The sequence below is a fragment of the Cyprinus carpio genome, chromosome A5, assembly GCF_018340385.1.
Source record: "Cyprinus carpio isolate SPL01 chromosome A5, ASM1834038v1, whole genome shotgun sequence".
NCBI classification, from domain to species: domain Eukaryota; kingdom Metazoa; phylum Chordata; class Actinopteri; order Cypriniformes; family Cyprinidae; genus Cyprinus; species Cyprinus carpio.
The window spans coordinates 16,529,172-16,541,842 of record NC_056576.1 but is presented as its reverse complement, the minus strand read 5'-3'; the positions used below and the strand labels follow the sequence as shown (position 1 = coordinate 16,541,842).

General features: G+C 40.1%; 1 protein-coding gene across 7 annotated transcripts in view; it reads left to right on the top strand.

The window, feature by feature from the left end:
* LOC109082848 (tenascin-like) overlaps positions 1 to 12,671 on the top strand; it is a 69,000-nt gene that overhangs the window by 28,121 nt on the left and 28,208 nt on the right. For 2 of the 7 annotated variants that reach the window (XM_042755413.1, XM_042755387.1), the window contains exon 1: positions 4,358 to 4,683. The exons of 3 other annotated variants lie outside the window; for them this stretch is intronic. The gene's annotated coding sequence lies outside the window, so the exon portion shown is untranslated. Of the gene's footprint in view, positions 1 to 4,356; positions 4,684 to 12,671 lie in introns of those variants that run through there. 2 more of the 7 variants (XM_042755390.1, XM_042755410.1) reach the window with 2 other exon arrangements.

Here is a 12,671-nt window from a genome sequence, read left to right as displayed (position 1 = left end):
AAACCCAAAATTCCTATATCAAAAAATTAGCATATTTCATCCGACCAATAAAAGAAAAGTGTTTTTAATACAAAAAAAAGTCAACCTTCAAATAATTATGTTCAGTTATGCACTCAATACTTGGTCGGGAATCCTTTTGCAGAAATGACTGCTTCAATGCGGCGTGGCATGGAGGCAATCAGCCTGTGGCACTGCTGAGGTGTTATGGAGGCCCAGGATGCTTCGATAGCGGCCTTAAGCTCATCCAGAGTGTTGGGTCTTGCGTCTCTCAACTTTCTCTTCACAATATCCCACAGATTCTCTATGGGGTTCAGGTCAGGAGAGTTTGGTGGCAGGCCAATTGAGCACAGTAATACCATGGTCAGTAAACCATTTACCAGTGGTTTTGGCACTGTGAGCAGGTGCCAGGTCGTGCTGAAAAACGAAATCTTCATCTCCATAAAGCTTTTCAGCAGATGGAAGCATGAAGTGCTCCAAAATCTCCTGATAGCTAGCTGCATTGACCCTGCCCTTGATAAAACACAGTGGACCAACACCAGCAGCTGACATGGCACCCCAGACCATCACTGACTGTGGGTACTTGACACTTGACTTCAGGCATTTTGACATTTCCTTCTCCCCAGTCTTCCTCCAGACTCTGGCACCTTGATTTCCGAATGACATGCAAAATATGCTTTCATCCGAAAAAAGTACTTTGGACCACTGAGCAACAGTCCAGTGCTGCTTCTCTGTAGCCCAGGTCAGGCACTTCTGCCGCTGTTTCTGGTTCAAAAGCACACGCCTGTGCACGGTGGCTCTGGATGTTTCTACTCCAGACTCAGTCCACTGCTTCCGCAGGTCCCCCAAGGTCTGGAATCGGTCCTTCTCCACAACTCTTCCTCAGGGTCCGATCACCTCTTCTCGTTGTGCAGCGTTTTTTTTTGCCACACTTTTTCCTTCCCACAGACTTCCCACTGAGGGTGCCTTGATACAGCACTCTGGGAACAGCCTATTCGTTCAGAAATTTCTTTCTGTGTCTTACCCTCTCGCTTGAGGGTGTCAATGATGGCCTTCTGGACAGCAGTCAGGTCAGCAGTCTTACCCATGATTGCGGTTTTGAGTAATGAACCAGGCTAGGAGTTTTTAAAAAGCCTCAGGAATCTTTTGCAGGTGTTTAGAGTTAATTAGTTGATTCAGATGATTAGGTTAATAGCTCGTTTAGAGAACCTTTTCATGATATGCTAATTTTTTGAGATAGGAATTTTGGGTTTTCATGAGCTGTATGCCAAAATCATCAGTATTAAAACAATAAAAGACCTGAAATATCTCATTTTGGTGTGCAATGAATCTAAAATATATGAAAGTTTAATTTTTATCATTACATTATGGAAAATAATGAACTTTTTCACAATATGCTAATTTTTTGAGAAGGACCTGTAGCTCTGCATTTAACTCATCCAACTGCACACACACACAGCAGTGAGAAGTGAAAAAGTGAAAGTCGTGACATTTGCCAAGTATGGTAACCCATACTCGGAATTGGTGCTCTGCATTTAACCCATCCAAGTGCACACACACACAGCAGTGAGAAGTGAACACCACCATGAACACACACCCGGAGCAGTGGGCAGCTATATATCCAGCGCCCGGGGAGCAACTGGGGGTTCAGTGCCTTGCTCAAGGACATTTGAGCAACCAATAGTGAGAGTTTGGGGCATGGCTACTGTAGCAAGCTGAGCCACAGAGTGTTTAGCTGGTGTGAAAAAAGAGATTTTACAAAAGTGCAAGCCAAAATTTGAAGACTTGCCAAAATACACAGAGACAGACAACAGAGTAAAAGAAGGGTACAAACGGCAGTGTTTTTACAAGATTCAGTCGATTTGATGAACTTGCAGAGTTTCTTCTAGATAATTAAGCCAAACTTCAAATATGTTGGACCTTTTATTGAAAGAAGTCTACTTTTTCCTTTTGAGACATGCCTTGACTTTTATGGACCTGTAAGAGCTGTTTTTGTGATGTTTGAGTTGGGGAGGCGTGATGCACGAAAGGGGCGTTTGCAAAGGTTGTTTGAAAACATGCTTTATTTTTGTAGTTCCACTAGGTGACACTAGGTGCGCAGAAACTGCATACTGCAGCTTTAACGAGTTTTAATCTTTTTCACTTTTTACCAGTAAAATATCAAAAAATCCTTAAGACAAAACAAATTTACTAAGCAACACTGTTTTTTTTGTTTGATTGTTTGTTTTTTTTCAGCCTGAAGAAATATAAGACCTTTATAGCTTCAATGTACTTTTGTTAGTTGCTTGTAGTATAGCTAAAAAAGTGTTGTGTTTGGGCATATATATTAATTTTTGTTTATATATAATATATATATATATATAAAATATATATTTTTAATATATAGATATAATTATATATATATATATATATATATATATATATATATATATAAATTATATAATTGTTCATTGCATATGTACAATACATGATGAGGAGGTCCATGTCTATATGTATGGTCACGCTGTAGCTGCATGCAGGTAACTTGACTGAATAAGTTTGAATTATGAGTAGATTTCTCAACAACCAGACACCAGACTACTTCCTCCTCTGACTAAGAGGATCTAAATGTGCCTCTTTTTAAACATTATAATGAGTCTAAACATCTTCTCACAAATAAAAGCTGGGTTCCTGTAGCTTGTGTCTGGTTTTGGTTAGAAGAAATTGGCTGTTGGGGAACGATGCACACACCGTTGTCATCTGGGAAATCAGTTGGTGGATGCATTTTCCCGTGGATGTCAACAGCACAGGGACGCCTGACGAACCCGGAGTGCTCCCGCTCCCACTGCTATTCCCTGTGAAGCACTGTGATTCAGTGAAAGAAAGAGTGTGAGAAAAAGGTGAGAGTACGAACAGATGGAGAGGGGTGATATGTGTTCTCAGGAAGATAGAGACCCTGAGAAAAAAAGATGTACACACACACACACATAGAATCACTCACTGATGTTCATGCACTTCAGTTGTATTATGTTCTGTGCATATCGGCAGACATAAATAGATAGACATACTGACAGGATATATGGAAATATGATGGTGGGCGTTATATTAATGCACTTCCATAAAGGTTTGGGAGTTCACATCTCATTCTGGCTGAATTTCCCTTCACCACCCACCACATATATACATTTGCAGAAAAACACAAACATGCACACCATTACCAAGAGCATGTCTCTGTGGAGTTCACCTTGGGAAATATCCTTTGCCTGTTCATTTCTTGTTCCTCGCATTGTACTTTTCCATTCAAGGCGAACCTGAAATTTATATCATTTTTGCCTCATGACAGGAAAAAAAAGCTTGCATTTGAATTTTATCAGTGGCTGTGCCTGATCTGAAATGTAATAATTCTCTTTCTGAAATGAGACCTAGATTAAAATCCCATGTCGACTGGGCAAATCATCACAGACTCATGGCTTACAGGCTGATGGGGTTGATTTTCTCTCACCAGGAAAAAAAAAAGAAAAAAAAAAAAAAAACGTTCTTGATTCCTCTCTGGGGGTTCGAGCACCCCGTCTCCACGGGTACCTCCGTGTTGCCCCCCAAGAAGACGAAAGGTCAGTTTTTGACATGATGAGAGACATCATCTAATCTGTAATGAAATATGTTTCTCGTTTGAATGAGGAAGCCTGGAGTGAAAAATCAGATCTGCTGGCTCTTTGTTCCATGTTTATTTCAAGAAATGCTGCTGTTTGTACAAAACGCTGGATGCCGTATATTCCAGTAATTGCAGCTGGCTTGGCTGGATGTGCTTCTACCTGCAGTGCACATAGGGGGAGGTGTTTGTGGGAAGTGCAGATGGAAAGGTGAATAACCTGGCACTCTGAAAGGGAAGAGTATTTACAGAAGCGTAGGGGAGCACGAAAAGCCGGAGGTTGTGGCACAGATATGGTTCCACTCAGGAGAAGCATTTAAGGTTTAAAAAAGGAGAACCAACCTTGACTAAAACGACTCTTTCTTTTTTTTTTTTTCATAGCGAGGTTGGATTTGGAGGATTAAAGGTTGATTATGCTGATCACCGTACATAATCCCATCATCGGCCGTGTCATGCTCGTCATCAAACACACAAGGTCCTTCCTCCTTTATCCTCCCAGTTAATTCTAATCTGAAATGTATGTTAATGCAGCTTGGGATATATCACTTTCATCCAATCATTGGCTGCTTCAGTTTATAGTAAATGGTCTCTCTCTCTCACGTTCTCTCTGTCTCTTTCTCCTCCTCTCTTCTCAGTGTGTGCGTGTGTGTGCGTGTATGATTTGCGTCTCAGCCTTGAGGCATCCCGTTTCAGCTCCTCAGCTTCCAGTCAGAGGGAGAAAGGGGAGGGGGGTGTATATAAGAGTGGTAGGTGGGAGTGGGGTCTGACCGCAAAGTGTCTACTGTTTAAAAGAAAGGGACTTCTCCCTCCCTCTCTCTCTCTCTCTCTTTCTCTCTCTTTCACTCATTCCCTCTCTCAGCATCAGCAGACATACACAGGCTGGATGGAGCACTCTCATTGAGAGCGGAGAGACAGGAGAGAATGACAGGACTGTCATTTGTCTAAAGAAAAGAAAAAATTAAAAAGCACTTCTAGTGCTCCTTTCGTTTGGCAACACATCGCAATTCTTAGACAGAGGTACATCTCTGAGCCAGTAGAGGAGGATTTGTCTCACTAAGGTAAGCTGTGATGCTCCAAGTCACTTCCATCTACCTGTTAGTGTGACAGATTAAATTACTCTGTACTCTTTATAAGTGTTGCAGTGTTGAATGGATAAGTCATTTTGACTTGTTCTTGTTTTTATTGCTAAATTTGAAGGATGATTGTAAGGATGTTGTGGCACTTTGTAATGCTGTTGGGAAAAAAGCTGTTCATAAATCATATTGTATTCATATTGCAAAAATGTTACCTTTAGGTGTACATCATCTTATCACTGAGGCAGTACCCTTAAAATGACAACTTTGTACCGTATCTACCTCTAAAAGGTGCAGATTAGTACCTTAGAGTAGTAATATGCACCCTTAAGGTACTACTATGCACCTTTTAGGGGTAAATTAATTACAAAGATGTACCTTTATTTGCCCAGTGACAAGCTATTGTACCCATAAAGGTATAGTTTTTGCACATGTTTTCTGACAGTGTAATAGTTAGCCAGGGACTTTTAAGGCTGTTATTGATGCATTGACTTGCTTTAGACTGCTCATTATGGTTTATAGGGGATGTGGTCCACATTTGTTTTAAGCAATTATTCCAGCTCCGCTTAAGGGGGAGATACAGTAGCGTACGTTCTGATAGTTTGGCGTAACTCTACATGTGGTGGGCTTGTCTGCAGCTGTGGGTCAGCAGGTGTCTGTTACCTGGCAGAGGGTGTTAGCCCTTTCCAAGATCTCTGTCCTCTCTCCAGCCAGGGAGAGCAGCAGCTGGTTTGTGTTAGCGCTTCTCTCTTTAGTCTGCTGCTCCTCGTGTAGCTCTGCTGTCAGCTGCCAGCTCTTTTCTCTCTCATCTGCAGTGAGGGGGGGGTGAACGGTTCTCGGATCAGTGCGCTGTCCTTACTGATGGGTTGTATCCGTTTAGGAGAATGGAGAAACTGAGGTGATGAGAAGATGTGTGTGTGTGTGTGTGTGTGTGTGTGTGTGTGTGGTGGTAGGGGGAGGGGTCTAAGCTGGGAAACGTAGGGGCTAAGAGACGCCTTATGAGTCCGTATACAGAATGGGGTGGGGGTCAATGACAGAGACCCCCTGGATCCAAGGGTACTAAATGGGAGGGAGGTTCTTCTGGGAATGAAGGAAGCTTAGTTGTTAGTATTGAGAGACAAATGACTGCTAAAAATAAAAAAATAATTCTTGATTAAATTTTCTTCTTTTTATGTTCTTTTTTGAGAAAAAAAAGTGGTGTGACTATTCTCAGAATGTGACTAAACACATTAAACATTTCTACTTCATAATAGCCCTAATTTTTGATCTGTTTTGTTGTGTGATGATGTCAGTGCCTCCTGGGTTGTTAAAAAAAGTGCCAACTGCACACATGGTTGTTACCTAGACAGAGTGTTTTAATGTTTTATGATGCTATGTGCAGTGTATTCATTGACAGTGCCACTCAGAACAAAGCTGAGTGGGAAACTAGCCTTTGTTTGAACAGCTGTCAGCTCTGCTCCAGGCCTGGCAATGCACTTGGAGCAGCTATTGGACCCTCTGTGTTCTCCTGTGGTTGTCTATCTATCTATCTATCTATCTATCTATCTATCTATCTATCTATCTATCTATCTATCTATCTATCTATCTATCTATCTATCTATCTATCTATCTATCTATCTATCTATCTATCTATCTATCTATCCATCCATCCATCCATCCATCCATCCATCCATCCATCCATCCATCTATCTATCTTAAGCATATATTAAGCATTACACAGAGGGAAGATGGAAAGCAAATGCAATCAAAATTTTTCTGAAGACATTCGGTTTCCTATTATGCATTCACACAAAAAATAAAATCATATATTTTTTTGTATAATTTCCCTCATCAGTCTGCCTTCTGTCATTTTTTTCAAACAAAACGAAACTACGTGTTGCGCCTGCGTGAGACTCTTAATAACTTTGATTAAAGCTGAACTGTATTTACTGTGATGTCCGACTGTCTGTCTGTCTGTCCGTCCGTCCGTCCGTCCGTCTGTCTGTCTGTCTGTCTGTCTGTCTGTCTGTCTGTCTGTCTGTCTATCTATCTATCTATCTATCTATCTATCTATCTATCTATCTATCTCTGTTTGTCTGCCTGTCTATCAGGCTCTTTGAAATATGCTCTGTAAAGAAGGGTTCTTTTCTTCTACACACAAAGTTGGCCACAGAAGCATTCAGAAAGACTTGTCGGCATTAGTGAACAAAGATTTCCTCAGTAGACTTCAGTGTGTTAAAGTGTCGCAGCCCCAGATGGTTTTAATGGCTGTCTGATGCTAATGTAACATGGCTAAAAAACCATGGGCTCAAAGCACAGACAGTGTCCCAGTTGGTGGCGGCCAAGAGATGAGTGCATGTGTCATGAACTCTGGTTAGTTGTCAGTGAACCTGCATGCTAGAATCCATTCATCTGGGATTAGGAAAGCATTTTAAGTTAGCAGAAGTTTTTGGGATGTTGTAGAAGAAAAATCTACAAAGCTCAGGGTATCTGAATTGATGACATTTCTGCCTCCAATTCGAACTCTGAAAATAGAGTTCTCTTAATCTCCCAGTCAATATTCTTGCATTTCAGTGTGGGAAAACAGATTTTTATTTCCAGGAGGAGGAAAAATGTTCAATAGGGTCAATAAGTTGAAAGAGCTTGTTGCTCACTCCCAGAAGATCATATTGTGATTAAGCTAATTACTATAGGTATAGGGTATGTAATTGGATCCGGCAGCATGCAATTTATAGGCCTTTTTTTTTTTTAAGAGAACAGCCATGCTAAATCACACTTGATCATGGCTTATCTTCCTAAGTCAGCAAGATGAAATACAAAATTTCCTGGTGTTGGAGAAAAACCCATTTCCTGTTTTACGCAACAAAAAACATGGTAGCTTTTATTCTTTCTAGAACAGGAAAGAATGATCAATAGCTTTACATTTTGGGAAGGGAATGCTTTGTGCCCATGAAAAAATGACCTCCGTGTTCAAATAAGTCTTTTTACTCTGTAGCAAATTGACTTCTGGGTTAAAATGTGGTCTTCTATTCTTTGCAGTTCCTGACAGACCACAATACAGTATATCCTTTTAAAAATATATATATATAAAACAAATTTGTCTTTCTAAGACCAGTATGTGAGGCACTGTCTGCATAGTGCCTGGAATAGTGTTTGAACTTTGTTGCGACAAACGGCAGTCAGAAATAGCAGAAGTTTGTGCTTTTAAGGTCTGAACATATGAGGCTGCTTTTCTGGCTGTAACAGAGGTTAAGCTAATAAACACAGGGTCACCAGTGCTGGAATGTAAAATGAGACAGCAAGTAACAAATGTTCCACCTTCATTCCTTCCTTCTGGACTTTAAGAAAAGGCCAACATGGAAGCTGAAGCCAGGAATTATTCAGCTTCATTCCCTATAGACTTCTCCAGTGTCTCTGGTCTCAGATGTTGACTGACATGTCCTAAACTTTCCATTTCTCCTTAATCAGCATGATGGAGTTCACCTTTGGCAATGTCACCCTAGCTCTATCGTGTCCACTTTGAATGCTTCTTTGGTGAAAGTGCAGCAATGTCAGCGAACCGCAGGTCCATTCAGAGCAGTGCAAACACCTCTATCTCTGCCCACACACCAGCTCGGCTTATCGCTCACTTACACACACACACACACACACATAAACCTCCTATCGGTGCAATCAGATCTTCCGGCATCATTAGAGCTCTGTAAATGGGGCTCAGCTGTCATGAAACCCAGCTTTTTCATTGTGAAAACAACCTGCATTGGCTTTCACTTATCAGACTGCATGTAATCTTATGCCTCTACCTACAGTATATAAAGATAAAAAAAATAGCCCACAGGAATGGAATAATCAGTAATAAAATTATTCCGTTTGGGGTTTAAAATTTAATTAAAGAAGAAGTACCTTTAAACTCTGGCAATGTAATCAGATGCAAGATTAATAATTACTTAATCTCATTATTATGAGAGTGGTATAGATGGAAATATAATATACAGTGGCGTATGTTCTTAGGTTCTGGTTTCACACCTTGCTGTCAATCCACCAATTGGAGAAATGCCAAGAGAATGCACTGGGTGAAAGATCACTTCATGTCGCATTTGAGAGACCTTTAAGCTCACATTGCACATACAGCGGTGAGACAGCACATCTGCGTGTTTATGATTGCCAGACATATTCATTTGTTTGAATCTGCTCAGTGAACCCACTGCAAGCCATGACTGACTTTCTTCTAAAGCACAGACAAGTCAATCAAAATAGAGTAGTGAGCCATAGACAATCGTCAGCTTGTTTAAGGACAGTGGGCAGTCACAATATACATCCTGCATTTACATCACAGTCTAAAAGTAACAGGATGTCAGAGAGATGAAAAATATCAGTAAGAGAGAAGAAGAACTGCAAAACTATAGAAAGAAAGAACAGAATAAAAATGTCTAATGGTCAACTAAGCCACTCCTGCTAAATGAGCATTGCTCAGGAAGGCGATTACTTACAAATCCATTTATGAAGCAATAACAGTGGCTGTATGCTTTGCCATCGATCCAAGAGCACACACCATTGAACGGCTTTATGAGCTGGTCTGGAAATCCATCTCTGTGTTGGATGATTATGAGCTGCTTCATGGTGCTGGTTTTAGCAGACCTCTGCCTGATTATGACCTTGGAAAACTGTGCAGTCGATAAGGATCCTCTTAATGACAGCATACACATATTTGTAATGTTTTTTATTATGATTTATCAGAATTTTCGGGTCTTCAACCCAGACCAGACACCTTTTAGTAGGTTTACTGCTCTGCTGACTGGATAAAGAAGTATTTACTCAATTCGTTTGTATTCATTTTTAATGAAGTTTGACCTTCACTGGTGGAGGACTGAAACAGTGTGTACAGCATTCCTCTGGGAGAAATATTTTTTCCTTTTCCTTGCCAGTATTAAACAAACTGTCAGGGCATTTTATGACATCTTTTAAGGTGAATAGAGTCTAAACAAAATACCAATTCATTCACTACTGCGGGTGACCCATATTAAGGCTGCGTCCCAGTGAAGGCAAGTGCTTTCTGTCATGGGTGACCTACAAAACTGAGTCTCCTTGATGATTTCATAGATATAAACTGAGGAAGAGTTGTGCTTCCCTTCTGTTCAACAGACTGTGGATAATGTCATATCTAACCATTGAATATGAAACTGAACGATGGACTGTTAAAGCAACCACAGCATTTTTTACAGTTCACTAACCGGCTATTTAACAGATAATTTACCATTAACCATTCACCACCCCATCAGCCTTCTAAAGACAGGAAGAAATGTTTAATTTTCTTTTCTATTATTTCTTTTCTTTTCTTTTCTTTTCTTTTCTTTTCTTTTCTTTTCTTTTCTTTTCTTTTCTTTTTAGATGACAGTTGTCGTCTAAAATGTGTTACTAATTGCAATCTGCTTTACAATAATAATATCGTTTGTACTTTGTAATCTGTTTTTTGGCAAATTCCATTTACGTTTTATGTCTTTGGAGTATACATCTGATCACAACTAATTATGCCACAGTCCCAAACTGCCAACTTGCTAATTGCTCAATTATAAATGGCTACGAACTTCTAATTTAACAAACAGCAAGGAAGCTAATTTGTTTGTGGCACATTGGTGTTGTGGAAGAATCGTTTTAACTGTCACTATAATTTATGACTTACAAAAGTCATCTGTTCTCTGTGTGAGGTATTCTGCCTTTCAAATGCTCTAGTCAGCATTCAGCACTTAATGCAGGACCAATTTAGATCACTGGCACTAAATATGTGTGCCAGCAGGTTCACCCCACCATTAAAATTCCTCTCACATTAGACACATGGAAGCCAACTGGCCCAGCCAGTGTCTGAGAAAGTAACAATGTAAAAAAAAACTAGACCTGGCATGAGAAAGCAGCAGTCACATTGTGTCTGGTTTATCTGAAAGTGCCAGTTAGCAGCAGCATTAGCATACTGCTCTGGGCTCAGCACTGTATTGATGGAGCTCTGATAAAAGAGACTGGCTTTGTGTAATTTTCGCTGTTCAAAATGCAAAATGCAAAAAAAGAAAGAAGAAATCTCTTCCAATCTAATAATAATAACTGCTAATTATTTCATAGTCAAGCATATCTATCAGCCAGTTTCATTCATTTACAGTCCACCCTTCACCAGGGGTTAAGGGTTTAAGGGCAAATGCCCACACAAAGCTTGCTCCTTCAAAGTCATTTTCTTTCTTCGATTCTTGTGGCAATAAGCCAGGTTTTTAAAGTGAAAAAGCCAGTTACCCATCCAGGACTAAAACCACAAAGCGACTCAAAGCAATTTTCTGCCTATTTTGCTGATTTAATCCCAGGGTTTAGATGTGAGGAACAAGAAGCGGAGTAGGTCCCCTTCACCCCCAAGGGTCCAGATCGGGAGTCTCCCATCATCGAGCCCCCCTTAAGTGCTCCATCACAGAAGCATTCATCCCTGTCTGTCTAATCACGGATGGACGGCAACAGCCGTGGGATCCCTCTCGCTGGAGCTCATCTGTCAGTCCTGCTAATCACATGTCAAAGTGAGCTCTCCACTCACTAAACAGATCCTGGCAAGATATTACCTGCTGCTGACATTGCAAGCTGTGTCTTTGGGTCAGCTCCCCTGCAGCTGTGACAAAATTATGATCTGTGTAACCACTTTGAATTGTTTTTTTTTTTTTGTTACTGAAGGACTGTTCCAATGATTTTTTTTAAGTGATAGTTCATCCAAAAATGAATATTTTGTCATCATTTAGATACCCTTACATCGTTCCAAACCTGTATGAATTTCTTTCTTCTGTAGAAAACAAAGAAGATATTTTGCAAAATCTTAGTTTAGTTTAGTTTAGTCTCTACAGTCAAAGGGGTCCAGTCAGTGTTGTGTTTGACCAGACTGACTTTCATCTAATGCACAAAAGAATTCAACAAAATATTTTCAAAATGATTAAAGAATTGTATTTTTTTTTGAGTGATCTATCTCTTTTATGTCAAATTCAGTACTTTAGAATCTTTAAAAAAATCTAATGAAAATGATTCATTTTAAGGGGTTAAATGTGTTTGAATGGCTAGACAAGGTGCAAGCTGAAAAATGCACACATAAATGTTCTTAATTTGACATAAATATTGGGTGTTTTATGGTATTAAATAGTAAGTGTTAGTATTTTTGGAAGGTGGTTTTTTCCATCTTCCATTTGGTTTTCATAACATTCAGGAAAACAGCTATATTGAAAACTGAATCTGCAATCCTGTAGTTGCCAAGTATGTGACCATATAACCTGCACGTCAGGACTGTTTAAACACAGACATCCTCAATCTCCCTATTACACTCCACGATACAGAACAGTAACATGCTTGAAAAGCTATTACAGCCATTTTATTTGAATGAAATTTTTAACAGACCAATGCACTTAGTAAGTGACAAGCCCCCTGAGCACTGCAAAAACTATACTTCTAACTTCTTTTAATGAGAAAAGTGTTGTGTTTTAAAGCAAGACTTTGCTGCTGTCTGGAGAATGGTCCAAGAATGCTAACTTTTATGAGAAGCGTGAACTCTGAACACCCACGCTAGCGGAAGCACTGCAGATGGTCTCCTCCACGCAAGTATTAATCTGTCAGCATGTGCTGTGGGCAGAGCGTCAGAGAGGAGAGTGCGCTCCTCAGACTCAGGTGTTACCTGCTGTGTGTCATGGCAGCCTGTCATAGGAAACGCTGCTGGAGCCCTCGCTCCTGAGCTGAAGTTTGCCTTACTTTTATTGGCCAGAGATGATCTTTGTGGATACCAAGGCAACCATTACCTGAGTTGTACTTAGCGTCTGTCTATCCTGCAGTGTTGCTGACTGGCATGCATGCTTAATTTATTTATTTATTTATTTATGGATGTTTTTTTCTGAATATGAACACTCCCTAGTGTGATGTGGTTTACTTTAGCTGAATATAATTAATTCTTGTTGGAAAGTGCACACGAGTTGAGGATTAAAGCATTTAATTTT